The 12,722-nt window shown below is 36.9% G+C and overlaps 2 protein-coding genes across 6 annotated transcripts in view; both read left to right on the top strand.

Annotated features, from left to right (window-relative positions):
- LOC110381946 (alanine--tRNA ligase, mitochondrial) overlaps positions 1-12,722 on the top strand; it is a 317,119-nt gene that overhangs the window by 166,750 nt on the left and 137,647 nt on the right. The window lies entirely within an intron of this gene.
- Positions 1-12,722, top strand: part of LOC110379250 (homeobox protein homothorax) — a 250,907-nt gene that overhangs the window by 7,356 nt on the left and 230,829 nt on the right. The gene's annotated exons all lie outside the window — the stretch shown is intronic.

The following is a 12,722-nucleotide window of genomic DNA, read 5'->3' on the forward strand; positions in this document are numbered from 1 at the left end:
GTTCGATTCCATTTTTGAATTGGGATTCGCGGCGGGCCGAGCGCGGCCGAGCGCTCTAGATGCTCGGCTCGCATACCGAGCACCCGAGGGCAGGTACCCGCTTCTCATTGTTTTATTCGCTGCGCGTTCCATTTTCAATTTGAATATCGCTGTTCATTTTCGAATTGGCTCTTTGTAGACGCGCGTTAATTGCGCACTTTAGATTCAACGGTAATTCGCGCGATCGCTAATTTGAGGGTTTATTGTTGGCCGAACGACTGACATCCTTTTTACGCGCACACCCTGTGAATTACTGATTGATACGCGCGCGTTCTAGTCAAAATACTATACGCCATCAAACGCCATGTCGTAAATCAGTGCGATCCGTCTGACGACAGTTATTTGGACGCTCATATCGAAATATATGTTTCCTACTCGCGTATTCACGTCACGCTATTTCTTGTGCTGATCAAACACTACTAGTTTATCGCGCGATCGACAAATCCTACCGCGGTGACTCCCGAAACGATATAATTCCTCTAACACGCCGACGGGATCTAGATACAGATTAAATAATATTAATTGAAGTAACATGACTCGGCGGTTCGGTGCGAAGGGCTGGAACAATGCCGTCGAGTGCTGACCGGCGCAGCCCGAGCGCTCCATGTGTACGAATCGAACGTTCCATTTTTAAAAACTTGTTCGAATTTTTTCCGAATCCTTTTTTGATATCTCGTTCAGCCTCGTCTTTTTTCGGGCAGCGATAACGAGGTTTGAAATTGGAATCACGACGGTCCGTTACTAGGCTATTTAGCGCGCGCTTTTCTTCGTTGACACTTTTTAGAAATATGGCCGCCGCGAGATGAATAGTCGGCCGTTACTGGTAATTAGTGAGGCTTATCTTTTAGATTAGTGTTGCTCGGCACGGCGTATTGTATCTATTGATTTATTTAGTTAGCCGTGTGTCGGTTGTTTTCGTCGGCGGCCGTGTTCGGTCACATCGGCCGGGGCGATGACCAAATTATTGCCGAGAACGAGTCCCGCCGGTGGCTGGTCACCGACGCGCGCCCAATTCACATCATCCCGCGTCCTCTGTAAATCTTGATAAAAACATTTTAGACGAAATTAAACATTCTCTCGACACAACTATTTGTCGACGTTAACGACGTTGACATGTCGCTCTTAGACTATCGCGGGTGATTAAAAATAAAAACAGTTTTTCACTTACGAATCTAATCTGACGAAACAATTTTATTTATAAGACAGACGTAATACACTTAACATAAATCTGAATGCGGGCGCAACACTTACACAGATTATACAAAACTAAAATACCTAAAGCGAGCGTCCGAGCCGCGATCGTACAAAAGACAAGAACTACTCGCTCGTTCAGAAATGCGTCACTCACAGAATTCGAAGTTTAAATAGTCAATCACGAGTGTCGGTGTGGCTAATCTCGCATTCAGAGCCACAATAGAGGTAACGAACGGACAAACGGACAGACGCGGTAATGAGACGCGCGTGGGCCGCTTTATGTCAACCTTATTTATGATGATACACATTTTTTCGGACTTTTTGCCCGACGGACTCCCATCGGGCACTCAAAATTGGAATTTTCTTAGAATAAGTGAGCATTTTAACGAGGCGTAGCAAGCCCGCTCATTTTATTATTAACATGGAAATCCTTTAAGTAGTTAAGTATGTCCTTATTTTAATACTTTGAATAAAAGCAAAAAGATAGTGCGGCGTCGCGTCGAAAGGAAATCGTTATCTTAACGAGCGCGTATTTACGTGAAATCTGACTGGAGAGAGTCTCGAACTGTCCCGGAGTGCAGCAGACGATAAGGCCGGCTATCGGCCGGTTCATGTGCCAGCTATTGACCCCACTGTTTACATTGCAGTCTAAGATATTCATATTACGCAGAATTACGATAACCAACCCATATTAGTTTCAATTTGTAAACTTAATCGCGGGTCTAAGGGGTTAATGGTCGCTTAAAATTAATTTTAATATAATAAAAAAACTTGATTGCGCGTCCCTGATAAGCCGTAAAAGTATTTCAAGAAGTCAGCTGATAGGATTTATCGCGCGCAAGACCCACGTTACAGCGGCTGTTTTTTTAAAGAGTTCAAATTAAAAATGGAATGGCAAGTAAAACTTTCATCTGCGGCCTTAAAACAAGTGTTAACGTTCCCCCCGCGGTACTTTCTGAACGATAAATCTGCTCGCGAATCGACCGAATTCGACCGCCCGGCATCGCTCACAGTTCTATTATTAAAAAAACTAAGAAGTAAAACATTCTAGGCGCAGAATGGCTATCGAAGCGATTCTGGTCGAGAGCGGCGCAACCTTACTCGAATTTAGAACAGGCCCTACGAGATTCGAATTCAAATATAGAACAGTGAAGTGTTGCCAGTAATTAAGGTAGGTGCGCAGTTCGGATACGGCGCGCGATTGGTTTATTGACACGTGTTAGCGCTGTCGCGTCGCCGTGTCCCCATGCGGATGGGCAAATGGAATAATGGACGTCTGGGCCCGCATCCGGCGCGGGAGTCGGATACAACTCTTGCAACGCTCTGGATACAATTTTTCAATTAAATCGACCAGACAGAAGATCCCTAATAGGTGTCGTTAAGAAGTCGTGTGCCCGATTTTCGAACTGTCCCCGTAACGAGGCCGTTTTATTAGTATTTATGGTCGTGAAACAAACGCATGAAGCATTCTTTGGTCTCTTACGCTGTGTGTATCATGAATGAAGCGGAATTTATGACTAGCGCCCGCTATAATGTTGTGTAGCTGTTAAACGGAAGAGGTCGCCAGCGCCGCTTAATGCCCACTGCGGCCAGAACGTCTCAATTCGGCCGGTTAATACTTTAATATACAAAGATTTTTCTAAGTTTTACGGTCGTATTACGTTCGAGTCGAACGGGACGCAGTAAAATTCGATACGAGCATCTCGCAGCGTCTAACGACGCTTGACTTACCACTATCAATTTAAAATATACATAAAAACACACCTGAATGATTGCTACCTACTTCTCTTTAATGTATCATTTTTATTGCGCCAAATTTATGTCTTTAACAAGTATTGCACGAGGATTGAACTTTATTCTTTGATGGCAATTGTCAATTATTATTATTAGATAGTGTATATATGGTATTCATATGCATTATGCACTGTTACGAATCGGTTCTGGTGCCCCTCAGCCGTGTGAATAGGTTGCCAGATGACAGACCAGCGACGGCGCGAGGCGGCGGGCGCGCGCGCGAGCGGGACGGCGACGCTAAGGGTGGTTCATCATGTCCCACCCCGTGTCCCGCACAAGTGACGGTCCTGTCTTCCCCAACCGCCTGCGTTTGAAACCTCGTCTAATTTTATCTACTTTTTATATATAAGCGCTTTCCGCAGAGGTAACGCAAGACGCCCAGCTCACCGCAACGTTTGAACGTATCACTCATATCTGTTGCCGCAAAAGAGTTAATTTTTTACTTCTCGGAATCGACTCACGCTAATCTCGTAACCGCAAGTCGTAAAAAACGATAACCCCACGGGCATTTCAAGCAAAATTTAAATAACTGAAGCGATTAATAACGTGGAGCTTAATTAGCGCAACAGGGTTCTGAACTCATCAGCGTTTGACGGCTTGACGTATGCGCCGGGCCCACGACAATGCGCGACCGTCCAAAATTTTAATCATAACTTGATAGTGCTAAAGGAGCAAATCGAAGAAACAGTATGGCGCGCAAAAACCGGCCCGTCCGTAAACTTATTACACTGTAAGATTCCCAGCGAGAAAAAACCACAAGAATGTCATTTAAAAAAATTAAAACGCTAAGATGCTTATTTTTTCTTTATGGCAACCCAAATGGACTAAAGGTTATCTCGATGGAAAAAAGGCGGGACAGAGCGATTCCATTTTTAAAACGTATCATTTAATTTTGGAACCGGCTCTCGAGCCGTCAAAAGGTAGTCATTACACGTTTTGTGGCGGACGATTCTTAGCGCCCGCAGATTACACAACTATTTATGAATTATGGGCTTTATTGACAAAAATGTTGTTTATGGACTGAGAGCGACGAAGCCCGAGTCAAGCAATTGGGCCAGGCCTGGTGATTGATTGTTTTGCTGCTCGTTTGAGATTGTCGAGTGACTGACACGTCTGAATGAGACCGTTGTTATTAAGACAATTTCTAAGCAACTGTTGATAGTGCAATCAGAGTACTGAGAATTAGTTGGTAGTTAAACTTGCCTTAAATAAAACAATTGGGAGTAACCAAGCCTTAATTACAGGTCGTTGTGTTGGAATTTGGAAGTGCAAGAAATTTTGATGGCTTAAACGGTTCAAACGTTGAAGATTCACACGGAAATCCACATCAGGTGTGTTCACAGTCCACAGACACAAAAACGCATCGCAGCCACCGCGCCAAACGGACATCCCTTCGATTTTTTGCTGCTGGCAATTCCAGAGTTATTTCATTTATTAATTGCCAGCGTTGTAATTGTGGCGAGGTGTGAATATGATCGGGATAGAATTTTAATTACCATCCTACGTGGAGTTATGTGACCTAAAACGTTATGGGAAGATAATTTATGGATCTTGTTTGACGTTAAAATGTGTGAGTGCGAGGATGAGAATGTCCGCCATGTGTAATGTCAAAGCGCCCACGAATTACGTCACCGTCCATCATTGAGTAGATTGATCGTTGTAGGAAAATAACAAGGGTTTTTGAGAGTCAGAAAACTTAGTAAATAAACAAATGATGAAAAAAAGTACCTGCCTAAGTAGCCCTGTATGAAGTTTTCTTTCCAGGCTAAGTCTTTTTCAGGTTAAGGAAAGATAAAGATGTATTTTTTTTCAAAATATAGAGTTATATATATATTGACACTAAGGCTTGGTAGGCCCTCAAAAGACAAAATCAAATGGTCCAATTCTAGAGACCAGTTCTACCGGATAGAGAATGTATTTCCCTATTATGTACCGTTGTCTTGGACTACAATGATTTAATTTGCTCGCTTATCCGTGAACAGGGACATGTACTAACACCTCTTTGACAGCTAACGGGACTTTGTGAACAGGCATCTTTATAAAAAAAGTATTTGGCTGTATGAAGCAGAAAGAATGATGGGCATGGAAATAAAAAAGTTGCTTTTTGAATTACATTTATGTCAAAATGAATTTAGTTTGAGAGAGAAGTAGGTGGGTTTTCGCAAAATGATGACTAAGGGGAAAAACAGATGACATTTCTTAGAAAGATCATTTAGTTTAGTATCTCTTTTCTAGTTAGTAGTAATCAAATAACCGTTAACGTTTACATACATTAAAAAGTAAGGAAAACTACAAACAATAAACTGCTTAACGACAAAACTTTGAACATAACCTCAAAATCTAACTACAGAATTAAAAACATAACATGGCGTCTTTGCCCTACGGCCAATTTGTTTCATGGCTACCAAACGTTATTATGTCGATTAAACAAACGCTAATTTTACCCCCTATCACCCCAAAACGCAGGCGTAGTTCTGTTATCGTACTAACATCAGTGCGTGTTGTCGAATTATTATGAATGGAACGCGCCTTTCCACGGTAGCCATTTTGGAAAAATGGGCGGCTAAATTTTCTCGGCGCCATGACAGGGTTTTGTAAATTAAAGTAGTTTTTTTTGAGTAATCTGTGAAATTAGTTTCAAGGATAATAGTTGTTTTGTTAAGTATAAAAATGGAACTTGTAAAAGTACAGAAGTAGTAGTATTTCTCTTTCAATTGTTGAACATAAAATTACACAGATTTGTTACCAATCTGTAAGCACAATCTTAAAGTTTCACGACACGTTTATCAAACTCACAAAAGTACGAAATGAGCTTCGACGTACACAAAATAATTTTAGGCGTTCACAAACATCCATTGTTTCAAACATGCTCCAATAAAAATACCTAACTTCGCGGCCATTTTCATAACGCGCCAACACAAACATAACCTCAAAACTGAAACATAACCTCTTCTACAACGAAATAGAGTCTGAAATCGCATGACACGATTTTTTATAACGATTTGTTTAATAAAGGACATTTTTATAATCCTTATCACGTGGTAATAGAGTTCAAAATGCGTGAGATATAAATGTACGATTCAGTTTATAAGTAATTATGATTTAAAGCGACTTTTACGACGCCGATTATTGTTGAGCGGTTGTAAATAGTTAGTGCTGCGATTTTGTACGGTTATATACGTTCGGTTAAGCTCGGTTGCTTAATTATAACCATTTAAATTATGTTGATTGTCAATTCAGCGAAAACGCGTCATGGTTCTGTTAAATACTCGTACGACGCCTTCGTATTTGTTTGTGTCTCTTTTACACATTGAATCGGCCTATTTCATTCAATCTTAGACACTGTATTTCTTAGCCTATTTTACTTATTACCTTGATCTCTCTCTGGTTGTGTCGGATTGCCGTCCCATCGGGTTATGAGAGTGAAGGAATAGTGAGTGCACCTGTGTCTGCGCAAATGCTCGTGCACTATAATATGTCCTGCGCAGCTGGTTGATCTCCTTACACGAGAACGGCCGCTGTGACCGACAATCGGCATTAGACGCCATCCATCCATATTTATTATTTGAATCAAAACTTCTTTAAAAGCGGCAAAATGTTTCTACAATATTATCAATTATTTCAATAAACAAACGAATTGACTTTATAATTGACAGGTGTCACGTAAAACCCTTACTGTGCAGATTATAGTTAAAGATTAGAAAATAATCAAAGATATTAACACCGGCCTTAGATAAAACTCATTGAACACTAAAATATTATCTACATACATAACATATTTTTGATAATATAATTAACAAGCCGTTTTCCCGCGGTTTCACCCGCTTTCCGTAGGAACTCTGCCCGTAAAGGGATAAAATATAGCCTATGTTACCCTGGAAGAGTCGTAAGTTTCCAACAGTGAAAGAATTTTTCAATTCGGTTCAGTAGTTTCGAAGCCTTTAGGGCACAAACAAACAATCATACAAACAAAAATTTGTTTCTTCTGTGTTGTATTAGTATTGATAAGTATCGGTATCTCGGGTTTTTCTTTCATTAATCGTATGACGCTACCTTATTTTGCAATTTGTTATAGGTAAGATAAAAGATCGAAAAATTTATGTCACGCTGATTATAATTATTATTGTTATTTTCATTAAGAATGACAAGCTTTCTTTAAAATGTTTATTTATTATCTTACACATGGCATAAACGGATTTAATTTTGAACTTGTTAAAACGTGCACAACAAATAAATAAATAAATAATTGACAACTGCTAATCATTGTAATCTTTACATAACTTTTCAAATGACGGATTGGGTAAACCCCGCAAATCGCATTACATAAGTTCCCCATAAGGACCTAATGATAAGATTCATACCTAATAGATAATATCTTCAAAACCTAGAGAAAAACACACGTGTACTGTTTATGAATAAGTACGACATAAATTCTCTTCAAATTACGATGAAATTTCTAAAAACATTAAAAATTATATAAGATTGAAAAAGGAGTTTCTCCTTTACTTTGCCCAAAAACTAAAGAACCTGGAGGAAAAGAGATTTGCCTTAATTTGTCCACCAAGACCTGTATAAGAAAGGCTGTAAGATTGCTCGAAAGAGTTACCTACCGCGGCCCTGGTACATAAAAGGCTTAAGAAGGAACATGGTGGGTTTTAGACAGTAAGAGTCTGACACTCCCTCACGCTGCACACACAGCGGGAGTGGTCATCTGTTGATTTCCTACCAAAAATAAGAAAGATAGATCTATAAGTTTTTTTTTATAAAGAACTAGAATTTTCTACACGTGATGATGGATAACTTAAAGAAACATAAAACAATAGGAAAATTTAACCAATAATATTGTTGTTTCTTAGAATTAATTTATTCTATCACTGCTTTGCTTACGTATGCTTCATTAATAGCGAAGGTCTATAATAATGTGTACCTAGAAGTTAGTATATGTATGTTTCTGTATAAATACATAGGTATCTATAGGTATAATAACCATTAATGTCATTTATATCTTCACCTTCAAGGAAGTATTAGATATTCAAGGAAGTTTTTGACTGAGTAAAATCATCATCCTTCTGCCCTTATCCCAATTTTATTTGGGGTCAGCGCAGCATGTCTTCTTCTTCCATACTCTTCTATCTTCTGTCATCTCACGTCTCATTTTTTTCTTTAACCATGTAAACAGTTTTTGGACTGAGTAGCACTGACTAAAATCAATATAAATATATGGAAGGACTATCCATCTAACGATATGTTTTATTAGTTAGCCTAACTAAAATATCTACTTCATCTTTCAAAGTTTTCCAGGCAATAATATTATCAAAAATTTGCCTAAGATAACCTTATTATTAAAGGGAAATCCTTTAATTATTCTTCCAATATAACCCTTAAAAAAGGTTATGGCGTCTAAAACACCATCTAACAAAAGTCTAGACATAACCTAATAGCAACTACAGATTCATATTTAATGACGAAATTACGAATTACGAAATTAACCCTTTCGTCTAATTACCGCTTGTAATGACTCTCCGGCCAACCCTTTACTATTTTATGTTCAGTTGCATATTCCCCTTGTAGGCAAGGTGTATTTAAATTGTTAATACTAAATCTTAGAACAGTTTATGGTGCTGTAAAACACTATTTAGAGGTCCCAAAAGTATATACAAACTGGGTTGTTGATAAGGTCAAAAATAAAGTATATTTATTATACTATTTGGTATGTACAAGCAACCAGTCTTGCCAAGGGTTGCCCGGGAAACTGGGTTGAGGAGGTCAGATAGGCAGTCGCTCCTTGTAAAACTGGTACTCAGCTGCATCCTGTTAGACTGGGAGCCGACCCCAACATATTTGGCAAAAGGTTAGGCTGATGATGGTCTGAAAATTATACTAGTTTAATTTATCGTTTTGATGGAAAAGTGACAATTATTGATGAAAAGGAAGAATTAATTGCAATTCCTATATTTATCTATTTTTCTTAAAACCAATAAAATAATATTAAGTAAACAACATTGACCAACATACAGCCCAATCAATGCTTATCATACAATATTTAAATTTTCGCACTCAAACGACAGAATTATGCGAAATGAATGGGTTTAGCTACCGATATATCTCTAATTTAGATATTACTTTGAGTAACGAGACATTTTAATATACCTAGTATATTTTAATACAGTTCACTGGTCACTAGAAGCCAGTAGCAAAGATATTTGACCAAAGATTGCAACCAATTTCCTTACTATTAAAAACTCTTTTGAAATAAACTTGTGGTTTGTATGAAAAAATATTCTCTAATAATTTTTCTAAAGAAAAACAATAAAGAAATGGGCCCATTGCATTTATTAACATTTTCAGTACTTACCTACATATAATATACATACATTGTCATTCGTCTTTTTGTTTACGTATAAGGGTATAAGTAAGCATAATTTTTGACTTTGCTGTTCATCAGATTTTAACAGTTTTTCCCACTATAACTAAATATTAAAATACTACAATGTTACTTAACTTTATTTATTAAATTCTAGAACTAATATGACATCTTGTTAAACAGTTTTTGCTATAGGTATGAGAGAAAATATAGGTATGTGTAAGTCTAGGACTTACGCATATTGCATGTATGTAAGAATATTTGAGATTTCATACTAAGTATATACATACGGGTTATGTTTAATGTATAAAACCTTATTTAGATTAAGTCGCGATTATACTGGCTTTGCCAATATCTGTTCTAATCTTTCCACCATTGTTTTTTGTTCAGCCATTTTGGATTTGACTTGGTTTTTACCAAATTCGGAATTAAGATAATAAATTAAAAGTACCTGGAAGTGGTTCAGATAAATTGTTCTTAATTTTATTGTTGGGCTTATTTTTAATGGTCCTTGACGAATGTATGGTGATAAGGGTTAAAGATTATTTTTTTTGATAATTTGTAGCTGACTAAGTAGTGACTGTGCACTAGGAGACGTTTTTATATAAGTAGGTCAGTTATCGTGAATTTGAGTTTCAGGGTGGCATTTAAAGAATAGGGTCATTGGACCGTATTTTATAACACAATACTATATAAAAAATACTTAGAAAGTACAAACAAACTTAGAAAACCATCCACACTACAGGTGCTTTATAAAACTTTCTAAAAGCGATCCTCGGGACTCAAACCCGAGACCTCGTGCACATGCGCGGGCGCCTATAGAACAACGAGTAATGTACTAATGAAGTGACGTATCGAATAGCGTACAGTCGGCCAAACAATGGTGGGTTATCAGAAATAAAGTCGCTTACTATAATGTCGGTTATCATGATTGTAAATTATGTTTCAGTTTTAATGTTAGCATGTCGTCTTTTGTATGGAAGTAAGCCATTTCCTTTATTGTGTAGCGTTGGCAATGCCATCGATAATAAATGCTGGTGTACTTTTTCTTTATAGAGTTCGACTATTACTACTACTACTACTAGTTTACTGTATTGGAGAGTAGTTTTGGAGAGCATGAAGTTAACTACAATTCGTGTGTTTAAAATTTAGCAAAAAGTACCTATCTATAGGTAGGCTGCTAGCTTTTGAAGAATGCATAGACGATGAATTTATTTATCAGCCATTATTTAAAAAAATTACATCACCATACCTACGAAAATTATACCCCATAGGCAGTAAAATATTCTACAAAACACTTTTTCACTACTAAAAAATACCAAACAATTTTGCCATCGCTACAAACGTATTGTTTACTTGGCATTAAGTGGTGAGAGAAGCGGGTAACGACCACTAGTATATCGTACAAACGTATTTACTATATACACGTATACATTGTATACATATACATTATATACACATACTTTCAGTTAGAGTAAACAGGACGCATTGCCAACAGTTTTTGTTGGAAAATAAACTATGAAATTGACGGGTTTTTTCTGAGTGAAAAGTGGTTGGTTTACGCATTTTTTGATGCGAACATTTTGGAGTACCTAGCGTTTTTTTCTACAAAAATATGTAGGCATGTAAGAAATACATGCTCTCAAGATTTCTGGGATACTCTAACGATTATATGTCACTGTCAGGTGCCTAATTTTCTTCTAATTGTAAGGTACTAAGTGTAGCTGGTATTAACTGCATTCCAAATATCACCTGTATATCAATGTCTAGAAGAACTATTCAACAGAAACTTACAAACAAACCAACCTTGTATGCATGCATATATCTACTTAGGAGGACTCTTTCTGTAGTTACAACAACACACCTTAGAATTGTATCAAAAACTAAATAGGTATGTATGTACATTAAAAATTAAACCATCCATATCACAATTTACAAAGCAGACGAACCTCAGTGTTGCCAGTATAAAATAAAAAAAAAAACCCCAAAGCAAAGGCGCGGTAATGACCGACCTAGAGTATCGATCGACGCAAAACGCATAGTCACTTCATTTGATGGACTGATTCTACAAAATGGCCGATATCGATATGGTCTATAGAGGTTTTAATGCGTTTAAAATGTACATAAATATGTATGAAAAATAAGCATTGAGTAAGCAGTTGCTATTAAAGTTTGTAGGTACGGAGTTTTGTGAAAAAGTTCGACTGCTTATCTTGTAATGTCATCGATAAAAAATAAATTGAAATAAGGTAATGTAAATAATAAAAATAAATACATAATATTCAAGGTATTTAATGTACTTTTCAACAGGTGTCTTAGAAACTCTATAATATTCAGACTTGACTTTTAAAGAAATCCGTATAGTATAATCCGTAGTATTAAGAAAACTGAGTTCTTCAGTGACATTTAAATGTTGGGGTACACCGCCATTTTGTACCTAAGTTTAATGGACATATCATTGATATTTGTAATAGGTAACATCATTGTAATATAATAATAGTATAACAAACATTAAAATTCCTAACTTAATAGTCTGAATATAATTAATACTTATTATAAATCTTAACAGATAAAAGTATCCATTTTGATGTCAAAGTTCATTGACCGTTTGAATTGTTAATTTAAAAACAAAATATTCGTGTCATGTTTTACATATTAATTCCATTTTAATTACGTCACACAAAAATTATGATAAACCTGTCTAATTGAGATAAAAATCGATTAGCATTGCACAACAATGGATAGAATTTCATTGATTTTTATTAATATTACGTCAATCAAGGAAAAGGTAAATATAGAGGTTAGAATTTATAAAGATAGGCAAAGAAACAATGTCTATACAGCCAAGAGATATAAAGTATAATCTGTCATTAAGGAATAGTACACAAAAGATCCACAAGAGGGCCTGTCAATTTTTTGAACGCTCTAATCTGCTTAAAAGCGAAGGCACGCATTTTAAAAGCCCATGGTGTTTAATTGAGGTTCGCCATTGATGTAAGATAGCCATCACGATGACTTAAACATTTTTAAATGAATATTCAACGTCTCAAGTCGGACCTTTTTTTGTTTTTTAACTCCTTTGTACGTACGTTTAATTGTTGCTTTAAGAGGATGGTGTATAGGAAGTATACTCGGGCCTGCTTTTAACTGATTTTTAAGATAAAAGAAGGTTTGTTTGACTGTTCGTTTATAAGGCAATTTGGTCTGTACTATGATGGCATCATCAATACACTTACACACATAATTTTATTCTAATTTTCCCTGTGTTTCCTCTTCCACAAAGAACCATATAAGGTGGTTAGCAGACCAATGGATCGACTGTCGAATAGAT

This window comes from Helicoverpa armigera, chromosome 20 (assembly GCF_030705265.1).
Source record: "Helicoverpa armigera isolate CAAS_96S chromosome 20, ASM3070526v1, whole genome shotgun sequence".
NCBI lineage: Eukaryota > Metazoa > Arthropoda > Insecta > Lepidoptera > Noctuidae > Helicoverpa > Helicoverpa armigera.